At 49.5% G+C, this 18,545-nt stretch overlaps 1 pseudogene; it reads right to left on the bottom strand.

Moving 5' to 3' along the window:
- Positions 1-7,607: 7,607 nt before the first annotated feature.
- LOC125519568 lies at positions 7,608-8,371 on the bottom strand (annotated as a pseudogene).
- Between the last annotated feature and the right edge of the window lie 10,174 nt (positions 8,372-18,545).

The following is an 18,545-nucleotide window of genomic DNA, read 5'->3' as shown; positions in this document are numbered from 1 at the left end:
AGATTTCTTATGTTTTTCTCTTTAGCTTGGTATAACTTAACTTTGTCATCGTCGCACTTCGACACATAATACTTTGAAAAATATCTACAAGCCGCATTCAATGCATCGACGGCTTTGACCCACAAGTCCATCTTTTCCTCAATGACTGCACGTTCACACTGAAGGAAATATGCCCTACAGGCAATAATAAAGTTATTATTTATTTCCTTATATCATGATAAATGTTTATTATTCATGCTAGAATTGTATTAACCGGAAACATAATACATGTGTGAATACATAGACAAACAGAGTGTCACTAGTATGCCTCTACTTGACTAGCTCTTTAATCAAAGATGGTTATGTTTTCTAACCATGAACAAAGAGTTGTTATTTGATTAACGAGATCACATCATTAGGTGAATGATCTGATTGACATGACCCATTCCATTAGCTTAGCACCCGATCGTTTAGTATGTTGCTATTGCTTTCTTCATGACTTATACATGTTCCTGTGACTATGAGATTATGCAACTCCCGTCTACCGGAGGAACACTTTGTGTGCTACCAAACGTCACAACGCAAATGGGTGATTATAAAGGTGCTCTACAGGTGTCTCCAAAGATAGATGTTGGGTTGGCGTATTTCAAGATTAGGATTTGTCACTCCGATTGTCGGAGAGGTATCTCTGGGCCCTCTCGGTAATACACATCACATAAGCCTTGCAAGCATTGCAACTAATGAGTTAGTTGCGAGATGATGTATTACGGAACGAGTAAAGAGACTTGCCGATAACGAGATTGAACTAGGTATTGGATACCGACAATCGAATCTCGGGCAAGTAACATACCGATGACAAAGGGAACAACGTATGTTGTTATGCGGTCTGACCGATAAAGATCTTCGTAGAATATGTAGGAGCCAATATGGGCATCCAGGTCCTACTATTGGTTATTGACCGGAGATTTGTCTCAGTCATGTCTACATTGTTCTCGAACCGTAGGGTCCGCACGCTTAACGTTACGATGATAGATATTATGAGTTTATGAATTTTGATGTACCGAAGTTAGTTCGGAGTCCCGGATGTGATCACGGACATGACGAGGAGTCTCGAAATGGTCGAGACATAAAGATTGATATATTGGATGACTATATTCGGACACCGGAAGGGTTCCGGGGAAGTTTCGGATAAAACCGGAGCACCGGGGGGTTACCGGAACCCCCCGGGGGGTTAATGGGCCTCATGGGCCCAAAGTGGAGAAGAGGAAGGGGCTGCCAGGGCAGGCCGCACGCCCCCTCTCCCCCTAGTCCGAATTGGACAAGGAGGGAGGGGCGGCGCCCCCCCTTTCCTTCTCTCCTTCCACCTCTCCTACTTGGACAAGGAAAAGGGTGGGGAGTCCTAGGACTCCTCCTACGCGCCTCCTCTAGGGCCGGCAGAACCCCCCCTTGGATCCTTTATATACGGAGGCAGGGGGCACCCTAGAACACACAAGTTGATCCTCGTGATCGTTCCTTAGCCGTGTGCGGTGCCCCCCTCCACCATATTCCACCTCGGTCATATCGTTGCAGTGCTTAGGCGAAGCCCTGCGTCAGTAGAACATCATCATCGTCACCACGCTGTTGTGCTGACGGAACTCATCCCCGAAGCTTTGCTGGATCGGAGCCCGGGGATCGTCATCGAGTTGTACGTGTGCTAAGAAATCGGTGGTGCCGGAGTAACGGTACTTGGATCGGTCGGATCGGGAAGACGTATGACTACTTCCTCTACGTTGTGTCAACGCTTCCGCAGTCGATCTACTAGGGTACTTAGATCACACTCTCCCCTCTCGTTGCTATGCATCACCATGATCTTGCGTGTGCGTAGGAAATTTTTTGAAATTACTATGAAACCCAACACACACTTCGCCGCTGCCTCCGCCGAAGTTTCAACAAATATGATCGATCCCATCCTACAAGTCGAGGGATTACTATAATGGTCATCCAAGGCAAAAATCCTAACCGTCTCTTGAAAAAAAACTATAACCCTAGGACTAGATCGAGCTACAATTCGAGAGCTAACTACTATAACGTTCGTGATATAGGCATTTACTTAAGTATAACCTTAACCCTAACCATAACCTTAACCCTAACCATATCATTAAACCTAACCCTAACAAAACCCTAAATGATATTTCTTACTACCCAAACAATGCTAGTCACACAATACATTGTCAAAGCACAAACATTACCCTAAATGCATCATATACATTGATTTCACCACAACAAAACCATAAACTAGTGATTCCAACAAAATGAGCAAAATGCATGATTTCAACCAACCTAATGAAGGGGGGATGGGAGTGGTATCTTGGGTGATGCAAATGCCCACGATCCACGGGACAAATCTCAAGCAATGGAGGGGGATCTAGTGGGTGATTTGGTGTGGGAGAAGAGGGGATAGAGCTTGAGCTCAAAAGAGGAATGGGGTGAATGAGTGGGTGGGGGAGAAGCACAGCCCCCACCCCACACAACCTTATCCAGGACCCTACCCTAGACATCCCGGAGGTAGGTGCCAGGGTCGGCGACGGTAGGTCCCTTCGCCACATGTCTACGGCCATTTACTAGCAGACGGCGTCAGGGAACCTACCGCCGGGAGGCGCGGCGGTAGCCTGTAGATCGCTACCGCCAGGGCCTCCGGCGGTAGCAAAAGGGTCAAATCTTGAAATTTTATTAGACCGGGGTCAGATCTTGTTAAACTACACCAAACGGGTCAAAATACGAAATTTTGCCTATCCCTGTATGGGTCACAAGCACACTTGCTACCAAATCGATGAATGACTTCCATCACTGCATCACTGAGCACACATGAATCAGGAGTTCCGTATCACCATTTTTTAATTAGGTTCTGCGACTCTCAAAGGAAGCATTTTCTTTAAAGCTTACCATTTGCCTCGTACAGGTTCTGCACTGACGTAGCAAACAGCGATTCAGTAGTTTCTAGTGCAGATTGAACTCTTTGTTTCTTCTATCGGGCTTTCATGGTACATGTCTAGTATTTCCCTGTGACCGTCGCTCACATCCGAGCCAGGGCTAAGTAAGTCTCACCGGTGTCCTCGGGTTTCCTTGCTCTACTTCTGTTGTATCAAGGTAAAACACCTACAACCACAACAGATGGATGTTAGCCTTGTGATCAAGATGTGAAAAATTACTCGTTGTTCATGGTTTGATGCTGGGGAGATATACCTAAGGTTGCATTGTTTGCATTTGGTAGCCCAGGTATGTTGAAATGATCTCCAGTACCATTTATCTCTGCCAGGGGTGGTGCAAGCAGTCCCTCAAAACCTTTATTACCCAAACACATCTTTGTTGGTACATTGGAAGGCATACTTGCAAATTTTTATAACGAGAGTGCTTAATGCAAACATACCCTGAACACTTATCACTCACGCGCGCGGGGGGTGGGCGGGGGTGGGGGCGGCTGCTTTGTAATTTGATGCATGTGGACAGTCAGTTATCTCAGAAACCAACTATCTATGGCCCCAATTCACCAGCATAAAGATATTTTCAGAACATTTGAATGTCCTTACCATGCCTTCGCATGACCCTTGCATGCTTCCTTCCTATGCGAGCAAGACAAGTTGGCCCATCCTCCGTCACTGTCCGAGGATTCTAGTTCACTTTCTGGCTCCATGACCCCTTTCCCCTTGTCTTCCAGTGCTATTTGGCGCCTTGGTCTATGTCGAAGTGCCTCCATGCCCATTTCATCGATGAAAACTCCACCATCTGATTCCGAGCCCACACCCACGCCACGCCTCCCATCTGAAACCATTTGCACGGTGTCACGAGATATTCTTTCCTTTCAACAGTTTGAAACATGAATTACAGTAGGTATGTGTTCAAGTATTTCCACACCAAAGACGAATCATACAAAAAAGACTTACTATTAGCAGCAGTTGTTGTGATATTCTGTTGCATCTCTAGCGTGACATCCTCTGCCATACTCTAGTCGGGGAACACATCATCAGTAGCAGTAGACTCCATACCCATGTCAGTGCTCACATTTGCAGGTACTAGTCATCAACACACTCATCATATGAAATGCGCACGTCTATTTTATTTTTTATTTTTTTGTGATGGAAATGCACACGTCTATGACTGACAGCAAACACTTACTGTTATGAGTTGCTTCTGCCAATGCCTACTCCAGTCTTGTTTCGATATCCACATCCTCACTAAAGGAACCTGAGTTCATGCATGCTAATCTACCAACTAAAAATGTAGAAGCTTATCCTGACATTCTTTTGCAGGGAGCTCCACCTTGATACTGACAACCAAAAGAGCATACTCCTACAAAACCAAAACATCATTAATGGAACTCAAAAACTGTGTAAGCTTCTATAAAACAACAATTAATTGGTAGAAAGTGAACAGCGAAAAATGTACTCGCAGTAACAAAACCTGTAAAAGAAAAATGTACTTGACTTAAATATAACTACCAAGACTGAAGTAACAAAACCGAACAAAAGATAGATTTGATGCCATCTCCTTATGGATTAATTTTAAAATATGGTAGAAAGTGAATAGAGAAAGGCCATCTGAGCCTGGTTGCAACCACTTTTTGTAACCAGTATTTCCTAAAAAAATAAGCACACTAGTCATTTTGGAGGATATTTAATTATCAACAACATGCATATTGATGAGAAATGCCTCAACATGTAGAGTATGTAGGAGAAATGTTCAAAACAAGAACGTTCTTCATGAATGCAAGGATGAAGGCAACCAAGAATAAAAATTACAACATTACAAACAACAACTAAATCGACCGGAAATGTGCGTATTTGTTTCTTTCTCCAATGCAAAAGGCAGTTTATTTCACTTATCATTACTGGAACATAAGAGCAGTTCAGTACCACAAGCCAAACTACCCAATAAGAAATGCAACTTATAACAACAAACACAAAACCAAAAAAGTCATACGCATATACCTTTCTCTAGAGGAGTATATATATTAGCATGTGCATCAGAAGAAAAATAACAGTTCCGAATACAAAATGCAACAGAACCCAACTCCTCAAGTGCATCTACTTTTAACAACATAGTACATCCTCGAGAGTCAGGTATTGCACAAACGTGCAGCAACTTGGATCCTGGGTGCAGCTATTTTTATCTAGAATGAATCTTGTGAGGTCTACTTTTGCTAAGTATATACTGTTTAGAGACAAGTAGATTCATGAATGTGCATCTCAAGAGCAAGAAAACCATCCCAAGACTCGCCGCAAACACAGATGCAATGCACTGGCCCTACCCTGCTTAACAAATACAGATGCAGTACACTCGCCCTACCCCGCTTAAGTGCTTTGAGAGCAACAATGGATCCATTTTTCTGACAAATACGACTGCGCTTACCACATACCAAGATTTTAAAGGATAATACATGTTGAAAGACGACCAACGACTGCGGCCTACTCAACCAAAAAATGAAGACTGCAACAGGATAGCAAGCACAACACAACACAACCAGTGACAAACTCAACCGACAAATGAAGAACTGCAGAGGAACAACACAACCGACAAATAAAGAACTACAAAGAAACACCACAACAGGGGACAGTATGCAAAAACCAAGTGGCCAGCACAATAAAAATCCTACATGATGGCTCTCAGAGAAAGGTTTTGTCACACCATTAGAGATGCCTTAAAATTATCTGTTATGCCGAAACAGAGATAAATAAAAAGGAAAAATCCTCATCTGAATCAAATACAAAAACAAAGTGATTTTAGAAACACCACTGCTTAAGGGGCTGGGTTTTTGCTTTTTGCAGGATTAAGAGGCTGGTTGTTGTGCTTCTGTTTGAAGCACACCTGCATAAAATTTCAACAACCTAGTTGTTCTACAAGCTGCAACAAGACAAACAGTCTGAGTCAATACATATCAAGCAATATAGACCATACCCACAGAGGATTATAGAAGGAAATCTATATAGAAATACTCGCAATGCCAACACGGCACATAGTTTTGTAGGTTGACTAGGTTCTAGTCGAATGTAAACCTTGCTACTAAGAACAATAATTCAAGAACACTGTATCATGAATGGCAGGTCCTATCTTGCAAAGCGCAAGTAAGAATCAAATACTCCCTCCGTAAAGTAATATAAGAGCATTTAGATCACTACTTTAGTTATCTAAACGCTCTTATATTTCTTTACAAAGGGAGTAGATATCAAAAGGTACGTGCTTATATCATTGCAACATGGACTTCCAAAGTTCAGATACACCAACCCTACATGGACTAACTGAACATGCTTATATCATTATTTCCACGAACATGCTTATATCATTGCAACCTCGTAAATTCTAAATCCTTCTGATTAATGCACATGGAAATAATGGAAGGGAGCAAAGAGAAAAATTGGAAGTATTTAAGCATACCAATGACTGCAAGCCATGCAGTCCAACGTCACACATGCCATAAGGTTAATGACAGCGATACAAACATGCTCCGCAATAGGGAAATGGATTCTTGAGCAACGTATCATATAACAAATGTCATACCAAATCATATATAAACACAGTACCAAGTCGGCTACTTTTCATGCTACAGAAGTCAAGTTTTCACTGATTCTAAAATTCTGCCATGCTTTCTCCAAAAATAAATAAAAAATTCTTCCATGCATGAGCTGTAAAACAGTATAACTAATAGATGTCCTAGGAAAGCATTCTTGAGCAGAACCTACATACCTAGTTGTCAAAATTAAAGCCAAAGTCATATAGCTAAAGCACCCTACAACCTCACACGGGGTGAATTAATAAGTGGTCAAACAGTATAATCTACAAAAATCTGCAAATAGACACAGCCCAGCATGAGCAAAAATCTACAGAGACAAACGATAGCAAAATCAGATCAATTCTTCCATGTGACCATCCATCCAACCTGAAATCCACAACAATATATGGTTATACACCTAGAATTCGATATGTGTTTCCACTGGAGAAATTCCAACAAAATTAAAGAACACCACACCAAAACAAATGTAAACCTAGATCTGCCAAACATGTTCTGACGGGATGCAAAACATGAAGGCAAACAAATGTATGTTCGAAACAGCATTCAACGTACAAAAACGAACTTCAACTCTGCAATTCAAACTACCAGTACATAAATCGAATCGACTCGGTGACTTCAAAAAGCATATTGTCTATGACAGGACAGCGTGGTGCATGGACTTGGCAGAAGTGTTATGCTATTAACTACAAGAGCTGCTAGAATTCTTTGCATATAGCAGTTGGGACTCAGGCGGTTGCGCAAGAGGCTCCCTCCAGCTTCTCGTTGTGGCGTGCATCAAGTAGAAACCACCCGCTGCAGTCAAGCCTCCTCGCCTTCTTTAAGTGTGGCTCGCCTTCCACTTGTTGAGCTTCATACACTTGATTCCATGATAGGGACGAACCAGGCATGGGGAAGGAATCTGAGCCTACTTCAAGCAACAGTAGACGCTATGTCTTCGTGGATGCACTGGCTAGCAGAGATGAGGAATGGGCGCCAGGGCCTGCCACTCCTGCACCACGGGCACTAGTGTTGCCTGCTACTCCTCCAACATGGACACCAGGGTTGCCTGCCACTCCTCCACCTCCACCACAGGCACCAGGGTTGCCTACCACTCCTCCACCGCAGGCACCAGGGTTGCACCAAGGTTGCCTGCCATTCCTCCACCACTGGCCAGCCGAGGGTGAGTATCGGCCGCCGCCGCCGCCGCTGCATTGGCAGCGGCCAGCACCTGGCCCTTGGAGGAGGCCCTTCGGCGTGCCTGGGCAGCAGCCCTCCTAGCATCCTTCTACTGTGACTTTGTTGCTTGGTCGGCGGCCTTCTCTTCTACCTTGGCGACCTTGGTAGTGTCCCTGCGGGCCTTGGCTGCCGCCTTCTTGGCGGCCTTGGTGGCAGCCACCTCGGCGTCATGCGGCGAGAAGTAGATAACACAGAGAACAGTCTCAAGGCCGGCGCTGCCGGCGACGAGCCCTGTGCCATCTGAGAGGCGGTATTCCCGCATCAAATGCCCAGTACGAGAATCCTTGCCGTCGTCGACCTTGACCCTGTAGGTGAGGCTTCACATGCTCCTGACATTGACTTGGACGGGAAGGGCGACAAGCGGGTGGGAGTGCTCTCCCTTCCAGGTCTCGCCCCCTGTGACGACGCGGCGGATCCGCTGATCCTTGGGTCCCAAGTGGCGGGTGGTGGTCACGAGAACCAGGCCTTCGAGCTGTCGGCCACGCTGGCCGGCTGGTGGACGACGATGAGGTCCGAGGGGCTGTGGCCGTAAACCTCTGCCGGGTGGATCCAGGAGGGTACGACGGCGGCGGTGCCCTCTGTCCATAGGTGGAGAAGCTCGACGGCCTCGAGATCCGATGGCAGGGCAAAGAGTGGAGGCCAAAATTAAATATATTATTTTTATACCAAACTTTTATATATTTTTTATTTTTATCATACTACAGTATTAAGGAGCATACATTGTATTATTTATTTTGTATGATTAACCACATAATTTAGTTGGTACAGTTGACCACATAATTTAGTTGTTATAGTTAACCAATGTTATTTATTCTCAGTTGTAATGTATATCACTCATCACCACTAGTTTATGATAAATTTAAATTAATTCATTTAGAAAAATTATCTTTGAATTATTTTTCTCACAATTACACAAATTATATACTGCATATGGTCAGCTATAGTTTAGTTTCATCCAATATCATGCTAGAGGTTTCCAAAGAAAGAAATATCTAACTATTATTTTAATAGCGGTTTCTAGTGTATTTTTATGTGTGCACATTTGTACAACCTTGTAGAGTATAAATTGTACCGTTTGTAAATGTGTCACAAGTAAGATTCAATAATAAGTTTAACATATGCATGGCACTGATATATCACAAATCACCGATGAATATGAACATATCCTGATTCACTTATGCTTAGATACAATTTGTTTATTGGTATGCTCATCTAGACGCCTGGTTTAATCAGATGTATAAAAAAAGCTATTGCCGGTTTCTAGAATAAAATGGTTTGTGCAGTTTAAACATAGAAATGTAGTTTACATAGATTCCAGTACATCCTACTATCGTCTATCGGAGAGAGAGACCAGCAGGCTAACTAAATTCATTGCTGCCTATCAGATTCATTGCAATCTATCACATTGGTGGTTACTGTCGGGGGAAATCGACACCTATGGAATCACTGGGATCCCTTGTACGGTTGGCGGGCACGAGGTTGTGCAAAGAGCAGGTCTGATAGGAAGCACACGGATCGTTTACCCAGGTTCGGGCCGCGGAGATGCGTAACACCCTAGTCCCGATTTGGTGGATGTATTTGAGTGTTCTTGTGTTCTTGAGCTAGCTACGGGGTGCAACTTGCCCAAAAGATCCTAATCCCTCTCCTGGACGCATCGGGCCTCCTTTTATAGGCAAAAGGGGTTGCCACAGTGGCACACAGGAGGTGGAAAGGTGTACAGTGGATGAGTCTATCCTCTGGCATCGTCGGACAAACGCATTTAATGCGCTGCCGACGTGCCCCCCTCGCTTTATCGGGGACGGCAAGGAAGCATGTCCCAGCTGTTGCCGCCTCGCCTGGCTTCGACACGCGTCCAAGCTGACGAGGCGTCGCGGCGCCATGTCGGCTGGCTGCTAGGCTGGCGCGGTGGTGGAGCCTTCATGAAGGCCTGCATGCTACCACGCAGGTGCTAGCTGGGTCGGTGTAGAGGCCGCTCGTCGCCACGCAGGTGCCTACCCAGCTGGTTGAGCTAGCAGCTACACGGGGACGGCGGTGGAATTTTGGCAGGCGCGGGCCTGGCTATGGCCCCGCTGATGCCCTCGACAAGGGTCTTGCCGGGGCCCCGGCAAGGGTCTTGCCGTGGCGTCGTGGTCGTCCCCGGCAAGGATCTTGCTGGGGGTCTTGTGGATTTCCTCGGCCAGGATCCTGCCGGGGGTCGTCGTCTTCTGGTCCTCATCTTATCTTGTGTGTTTATGATCTTGATGAAGATCTGCATGCCACCACAGAGGCGCTTCCCGAGCCTTGGTTCCAATGTAGTTGGTTGGTGGTGTTGGAACCCGCGGGCTCAAGGGTGGCCTGCTCTGCTGGCGTCGGGCAAGTTGCCCCGGCAAGGCTCTTGCCGGGGCCGCGGAGGCTGCCACGGCAAGGGTCTCGTCGGGGGATTCCACCTCGCCCCTTTGCTCTTTTGTGTTTCTTGGTCTTGGCGTTGCCTTTGGTCTCCTTGTGCTCCGGCTCCTCTCTTCTGCTCTGCTATGTGTGGCCGTGGGCGTGGCTCCGACTTTCCGTGCACAAGTAAAGGGGTTAAAAGGAGAGCCCCTACTTGTGTACACCGACAGGAGCCCCCGGGCCTGGGCCACACATAAGCGCGACACGTTGTTGGGCCAGGCCCAGAACGGTGCGCGGGCAGGCGAGCGGATTTTTACCGTAGTAATTTTTTCATCCGCTGCGCTTCCCCACGACCCGCGTTGAACGCGCAACGTGGAGGGTCGTGCGTGACGTGGGGGTCATGCGTGGGACGGTTCCCGCATGCATGCGTCACATCGTGGTAAAGAGGCGGCTCGCGCCTTCCCCATAAAAAGAGGGAGGCCCAGAGGCGTGGCTCATTTACTGAGTGGACTCGGGTTGTGGTCTTCAAGGCGTCCGCGCCCCACGATCACGGGGTGGGGAACGGTCGCCTCACCCGTCCCCTCGATCCTGCTTGCTCGCCACGTGTCCCCCATGCAGGTGGCAGGCGGGAAACCGAGCCGTCGCTGATTGGAGCAGCGGGTCGGTCCCGATTCCCTGCGCCCCCGATGGTCGGATTGGTTGAGTGGGGCGGCCGAGCCCCGACCCCGCCCCTTTATAAGAAGGGGGAGGGGGATGCCATCCCACATTCTTCCAGCATCCATCTCCTTCCACTTCCGCTCCTCGTACCTCGCCTAGGCGCTCTTTTTCCCTCCTGCTATCTTGTTTCACCTTCTGAGGAGAGGGACAAGAAAGGGATTACAGGCACCTTGTTTCTTTTTAGTTTGTTAGCCTGCGGGCACTTGTTAATTTTAAGACTTGTAATCCCCTTGCTCGTGTTTTTATTCCGTATGAACTGTACCTGTATGGGATGTTTTTAATAAAAAAAAGGGTGCTTGCCAGGTTCTTTGTGCGTGAGCGAGGCCCATGCCAAGGTATGAATCCTTGTTATTTTTAAGATAAACATTGTCGCCCGGCAACAGGCCTTGTCGTCCCCTTACTTCAGTCGACCATTCTCACGCTCTTGGCGGAGGCAGGGGAAAAGTAGAGTTAGGCCCCTCGTTTGTTCCCTTGCCACCGCAACTACGACCTGGTTCCGACCCAGGGACTTGGGTACAGGAAAAAAAAGGGGAGCACGGTGGTCTAGGAGCAGAACGGGGTTTCATATGTCCCGACTTCATACGGAAATGCACAATAGAGGATAAAAGACTTATCTGAATCTGCAGCCCCTGGCAGCCTTTGCTTGCCGTGGTTGGATTCTTGTATCTGCAGCCCCCTGGCAACCTTGGCTTGCCGAGGCAGGAGCGTTGGCTCGTTCTCTTTCTTCCAAACAGCTCAGCAGAAACGTCCATGGACCCTGTGAACCAAAGAGGATGAAAAGGAACAAAGAAACGCAAACTCGACCTCTATGCTAGGGGTTAGTCGCCGCTAAGCACTATCAACCCTAACCGAGGGAGAGACTTAACCTAGCATGCATGCTATAACTTAGGGCGCCAGCGCTTCATTTATTTATGCTCAGGGTCTGCGCCTGGCTTTGTACAGAGGGTTACATGCCTTGCCAGCAAGGCTTGTACAAAAAGTGGTTTGCCGGGGGGCCCGGCAACCGCACCTTATGGGTAAAACTTGTGAAGATGTTCAATGTTCCAGGAGTTGCTCATTGGAATAGCATCTTCGGTCTCCAGGCAGACTGCGCCGGGCCTGATGACTCGTATTACCCGATAAGGGCCTTCCCACTTTGGCGTCAACTTGTTGGAATTCTTGGCCGACTGAACGCACCGAAGAACAAGGTCGCCTTCCTCAAAGCTTTGGGCATGAACCTTGCGGCTATGGTAGCGACACAAGGCTTGCTGGTAGCGCACCGCTCTCATAGCTGCCCGAAGACGATCTTCCTCGAGGAGCGTTGCATTATCTTGCCACAATTGCTCTTGCTCAAACTCGTCATAAGCGAGCACTCGGGGTGACCCGTATGTGAGTTCCGTGGGGAGAACTACTTCTGCCCCGTATACTAGGGAGAAGGGTGTCTGGTCGGTGGCTCGATTTGGCGTCGTTCTGATCGACCAAAGAACCGCTGGCAACTCATCAATCCAACGCCTTCCGCTCTCGTGCAGCCTGTCAAAAGTCTTGGTCCTCAGGCCTCGCAGTACTTCAGCATTTGCCCTCTCCGCCTGGCCATTGCTCCATGGGTGTGCCACGGAAGCGAAACAGACCTTGATGCTGAGGTCTTGGATGTATTGCATGAAGGTGTGGCTTGTGAGTTGCGTGTCATTGTCGGTGATGACTCTGTTTGGCACACCAAAACAGCAGAGTGGCCCCTTGAAGAACTTGACGGCTGACTGTGTTGTCACCTTCCTCACTGCCTCTACCTCCAGCCACTTTGTGAACTTGTCGATTGCAACGTACAAGTACTCAAAGCCCCCGACAGCGCAGGGGAAAGGGCCCAGTATGTCGAGCCCCCAGACCAAAAATGGCAAGGAGAGAGGAATTGTTTGAAGGGCTTGAGCTGGTTGATGAAGCTTCTTCGAATGGAACTGACACACTTCACACTTGGTTACTAGTGCCGTTGCATCCTGGAGGGCAGTGGGCCAGAAGAAACCTTGCCGGAACGCCTTGCCGGCAAGGGCCCTCGACCCTATGTGGGAGCCACATATGCCTCCATGTATCTCTACCAACAACTCCAGCCCTTCCTCCCGGGGAATGCACTTCAATTTCACACTGTTCGGTCTTTTTCTGTACAGGACGTCATCGACGAACTGATACATGGCAGACCGACGGGCTACTTTTTCCGCTTCTTCCTACTCCTCAGGAAGTTCCCCTGTCTGGAGGAATCAGGCGGTATGTTGTGCCCATGCCGGAGCCTGGGGCTCGACGGCAAGGACTAAAGGCATTTCCTCCGCCATGGGAGCGGCCGTTTCTACGGCCAGGGCTCGACGCCCTGCCGGAGTCGGTTGCCCCATGGCAGGCTCAGTGTCCACGGCAGCATCCTTGTCGGGGGCTCCTCGAAGCTCGGCGGGAAAGTACTTGCCGGGGCCTGATTTCCTCCGCTTGTTCTGCTCTGTTGATGGTTCAACGGATGGTTGAGTTAACCGAAGCACAAAGGTACCTAGTTCCACAGGTAGTTTGAAGGTAGCGCGCTTCAACAGGTAATCGGCGATGTCGTTCTCCGCTCGGGGAACATGCTCTGCTTGCATACCGTCAAAGCGCTCTTCCAGCTTCCTCACCTCATCTACGTAGGCCTCCATCAACGGGCTTTAATAATCTTTGTTGACTTGCCTGACGACAAGCTGTGAATCACCCCTGACGATGAGCTTCTTAACCCCGAGGTCTGCTGCGATCCTGAGACCGGCAAGCAACTCCTTGTATTCAGCAGTGTTGTTCGTGGACATCTCCCTGGGAAAGTGCATCTGGATTACATACTTGAGGTGCTCTCCGATGGGTGCGACGAGCAGCACACCAGCACCGGCGCCTTGCAGCGAGAAAGCCCCGTCCAAGTACATGATCCAGTTGCGACTTGCTTCCTTGCCGGGGAGAGTGGTCTCCTGGATTTCTTCATCGGGCGTTGAAGTCCATTCCGCAATGAACTCCGCCAAGACTCTGCTCTGGATCATCGAAGTACTTTCAAACTTCAAACCAAAGCTCGACAGCTCCAAGGCCCACTCCACAATCCTCCCGGTTGCGTCTGGATTATGCAGTATCCGTTGCAATGGGAGGCGGGTGACGATAGTGATTTCGTGTGCTTGGAAGTAATGACGCAGCTTCCTCGAGGCCATAAGGAGGCCGAAGAGCAATTTCTGTACACCGGAGTACCTTGACCTAGCCCCCTGCAAGAGGGAGCTGACAAAATAAATCGGGTGCTGCATCATCTTCTTCTTTTGCACCACTTCTTTCGGTCGTGCAGGCCCTGTCCTGCCAATGTCAAACTCTGCCGGGGGCCTCGCCTTGCCGGCACGAGGCCCTGCCGGGGGAATCTCTAGCTCGCCATCTGCCAGTCCTGCCGTTGCTACTGCCTCTTCGTCGACCTCCCTCTGTGCCACTAGCGCGAAGCTGACCACTTGATTCGTTGCCGCTAGGTACAGTAGCAATGGCTCTTGTGGTTTAGGCGCAACTAGTATCGGCGTAGAGGAGAGGTATTTCTTCAAATCCTGTAGTGCTGCTTCGGCCTCTGGGGTCCATTCCATTGGTCCCGCCTTTTTCAAGATTTTGAAAAAGGGAAGGGCGCGCTCGGCAGACTTGGAGATGAATCTGCTCATGGCGGCAACGCAGCTAGTGAGCCAACGCACATCCTTGATCCGCTTGGGCGCCTCAATTTGCTCGATAGCCTTGATCTTTTCTGGGTTTTCCTCGATCCCATGCTGTGACACAAAGAACCCGAGAAGTTTGCCGGACAGAACGCCGAAGACACACTTCTCAGGGTTCAACTTGAGGTTGATCTTGCGCAGGTTGGCAAACGTCTCTTCTAAGTCTTGTACAAGTGTTGCCCTGTCTTTGGTTTTGACCACTATGTCATCCATATATGCTTCCATATTTCTATGTCGCTGGGGCTCAAAACCAATTTGGACTGCTCTTGCAAACGTTGAGCCAGTACTCTTCAACCCAAAAGGCATCCGTAAAAAGCAATACGTACCACATGGGGTGATGAATGTTGTCTTTTCTTTGTCTTCTCTTGTCATGAAGATCTGGTGGTACCCTGAGTAGGCGTCAAGGAATGAAAACAGATCATACCCAGCCGTGGAGTCAACAATTTGGTCGATGCGTGGCAACAGGAAGGGGTCCTTAGGACAAGCCTTATTGATATCTATGTAGTCAATACACAGCCTCCACTTCCCGTTTGTCTTGCGCACCACCACCGGATTTGCCAACAACGTCGAATGGAGCACTCCTCTCACCAAGCCTGCCGCTTCCAACTTCCTGATCTCCTCTCTGATGAACTCTTGCCTTTCTAGAGCCTGCTTCCTGACCTTCTGCATGACGGGCCGCGCATGAGGACAGACAACAAGGTGGTGCTCAATCACCTCCCTGGGAACGCCGGGGATGTCGGATGCTTGCCATGCAAATACATCGACATTCGCCCGCATGAAGGTGACGAGCGCGCCTTCCTATTTGCTGTCGAGGGTGGAGCTTATGGTGAAAGCCCCTCCCATGCCATCCTCCTTGACGGACACCTTCTTGGTCTCTGGCGGTGCAGCTCTGGATTTCTTGCTCTTGTCGGTGGAGCTCTCTGGCACGTCCTCAACGGTAGCACAACACTCCGAAGAGGTGCGTTTGTCGGAGTGGGTGCGAGAGGTCTTGCCAGTCTTCTTCTTCCCTCCCGGGGCTCCAGCGGTAGGAGCAAGTGCCTTGGCGGCAGCTGCTGCAACTGCTTCCCAGTAGAGTAGGTCGGCGCAGATCAGTGCATCCTTCTTGTCGCAGGGGACGGTGATGATGGTCATCGGCCCAGGCATCTTCAGCGTGTTGTAGGCGTAATGTGACGCCGCCATGAACTTGGCTAATGCCGGGCGGCCGAGGATCCCATTGTAGGGCAAGGGGATCTCGGCTACATCGAAGACAAACCTCTCTGTCCTGTAGTTCAACTCGCCTCCAAACGTCACAGGTAACGTGACCTTACCCTTCGGTTGGCTCCTTCCCGGGTTGACCCCTTGAAACGTGCCCGTCTCCTCGAGGTCTCCATCAGGAATCTGCAACCTCTTGATCACAACAGGTGAGATCAAGTTCTGACCGGCCCCGCCATCAACTAGCATCTTTGTCACCTTGAGGTTGCGTATCGTTGGTGAAACCAACAATGGAAAACACACGACCGCAATTGTGCGATCAGGGTGGTCCTCGGTGTCAAAGATGATAGGCGTGCTGGACCACTTCAGTGGCTTCTGAGCGTCGAACGATGGCTCCACCGCTGTGATCTCACGCGCCCACTGCTTGAGCTGGCGGTGAGAGGTATGCAGCGAGGTGCCACCGTCGACGCACATGGCCTCCGTAGCTTTCTGGAACTCATGCTCGTCGGACTCGTTGTCCTCGTCATGATCGTCATCTTCCTGTTTCTTGTCGCGGCCCCGAGCGGGCCTCTCTTGCTGGTTATCCTTGTCGCGGCGGCCTCCTTGGCCGCCACGCTTCTTGCCAGATCCTTCAGCGCCATCCTGACCCTTCTCCTTGTCCCGCCTCTCATACTTGGCTTTTTTCTTTTTAGCAAGCAGCTCGACTTGTCGGCAGTTCTGGAGGTCGTGACCCTTGGTGCGGTGGATCTTGCAGTACTGCTTGTCGGAGCCTCCTGACTTGTCGGCAGCCGCCAAGGCCCGGCAAGCGGCGCACCCGGCATTCTCCTTGTCGGGGTCATCTGCCTTGGCCTTCTTGGCAGCGCCGGTGTCGTCGGATCCCTCGACGTCAAGCACGGCCTTGCCCTTGCGTTTCCTGTTGCGACACCGACCCTTCTTCGTCGGGGCGGTGGTGTCTTCGTCGGTAGAGTCGGTTTCCGCGCCAACTTCTTCGCCGGGGTACTTCCTCCGCTCTTCAGCCCGAGCGCATCTATCGGCCAGAATGTAAAGTTCGGCCACATCCTTGACCTTGTTCATTGCTAGCTCTTCACGCATCTTGCGGTTACGCACATTCTGATGGAATGCGCTGATCACGGCGGCGGGATGAACATCTTGTTGGAAATATGCCCTAGAGGCAATAATAAAATGATTATTATATTTCCTTGTTCATGATAATTGTCTATTATTCATGCTATAATTGTGTTATCCGGAAATCGTAATACATGTGTGAATACATAGACCACAACACGTCCCTAGTGAGCCTCTAGTTGACTAGCTCGTTGATCAACAGATAGTCATGGTTTCCTGACTATGGACATTGGATGTCATTGATAACGGGATCACATCATTAGGAGAATGATGTGATGGACAAGACCCAATCTTAAGCGTAGCACAAAAGATCGTGTAGTTCGTTTGCTAGAGCTTTTCCAATGTCAAGTATCATTTCCTTAGACCATGAGTTTGTGAAACTCCCGGATACTGTAGGAGTGCCTTGGGTGTGCCAAACGTCACAACGTAACTGGGTGGCTATAAAGGTGCACTACAGGTATCTCCGAAAGTGTCTGTTGGGTTGGCACGAATCGAGACTGGGATTTGTCACTCCGTATGACGGAGAGGTATCTCTGGGCCCACTCGGTAATGCATCATCATATTGAACTCAATGTGGCCAAGGGGTTGGTCACGGGATCATGCATTACGATACAAGTAAAGTGACTTGCCGGTAACGAGATTGAACAAGGTATTGGGATACCGACGATCGAGTCTCGGGCAAGTAACGTACCGATTGACAAAGGGAATTGTATACGGGATTGATTGAATCCTCGACATCGTGGTTCATCCGATGAGATCATCGAGGAGCATGTGGGAGCCAACATGGGTATCCAGATCCCGCTGTTGGTTATTGATCGGAGAGGCGTCTCGGTCATGTCTGCATGTCTCCCGAACCCGTAGGGTCTACACACTTAAGGTTCGGTGACGCTAGGGTTGTAGAGATATTAGTATGCAGTAACCCGAAAGTTGTTCGGAGTCCCGGATGAGATCCCGGATGTCACGAGGAGTTCCGGAATGGTCCGGAGGTAAAGATTTATATGTAGGAAGTCTAGTTTCGGCCATCGGGAAGGTTTCGGGGGTCACCGGTATTGTACCGGGACCACCGGAAGGGTCCCGGGGGTCCACCGGGTGGGGCCACCTATCCCGGAGGGCCCCATGCGCTGAGGTGGGAGGGGAACCAGCCCCTGGTGGGCTGGTGCGCCCCCCCCTTGGGCCTCCCCTGCGCCTAGGGTTGGGGAACCCTAGGGGTGGGGGCGCCCCACTTCGCTTGGGGGGCAAGCCACCCCCCTTGGCCGCCCCCCCTCTAGATGGGATCTAGAGGGGCCGGCGCCCCCCAGGGCCCCTATATAAAGAGGGGGGAGGGAGGTCTGCGCAACCTAGCCCCTGGCGCCTCCCTCTCCCACCCGTAACACCTCTCCTCTCGTTGGTGCTTGGCGAAGCCCTGCCGAGACCCTGCTGCATCCACCACCACGCCGTCGTGCTGCTGGATCTCCATCAACCTCTCCTTCCCCCTTGCTGGATCAAGAAGGAGGAGACGTCTTCCCCAACCGTATGTGTTTTTAACGCGGAGGTGCCGTCCATTCGGCGCTAGGATCATCGGTGATTTGGATCACGACGAGTACGACTCCATCAACCCCGTTCACTTGAACGCTTCCGCTCGCGATCTACAAGGGTATGTAGATGCACTCCTATTCCCCTCGTTGCTAGAATACTCCATAGATTGATCTTGGTGATGCGTAGAAAATTTTAAATTC

The sequence above is a fragment of the Triticum urartu genome, chromosome 7 (assembly GCF_003073215.2).
Source record: "Triticum urartu cultivar G1812 chromosome 7, Tu2.1, whole genome shotgun sequence".
Lineage (NCBI taxonomy): Eukaryota > Viridiplantae > Streptophyta > Magnoliopsida > Poales > Poaceae > Triticum > Triticum urartu.
This window is presented reverse-complemented; position numbering and strand designations above follow the sequence as displayed.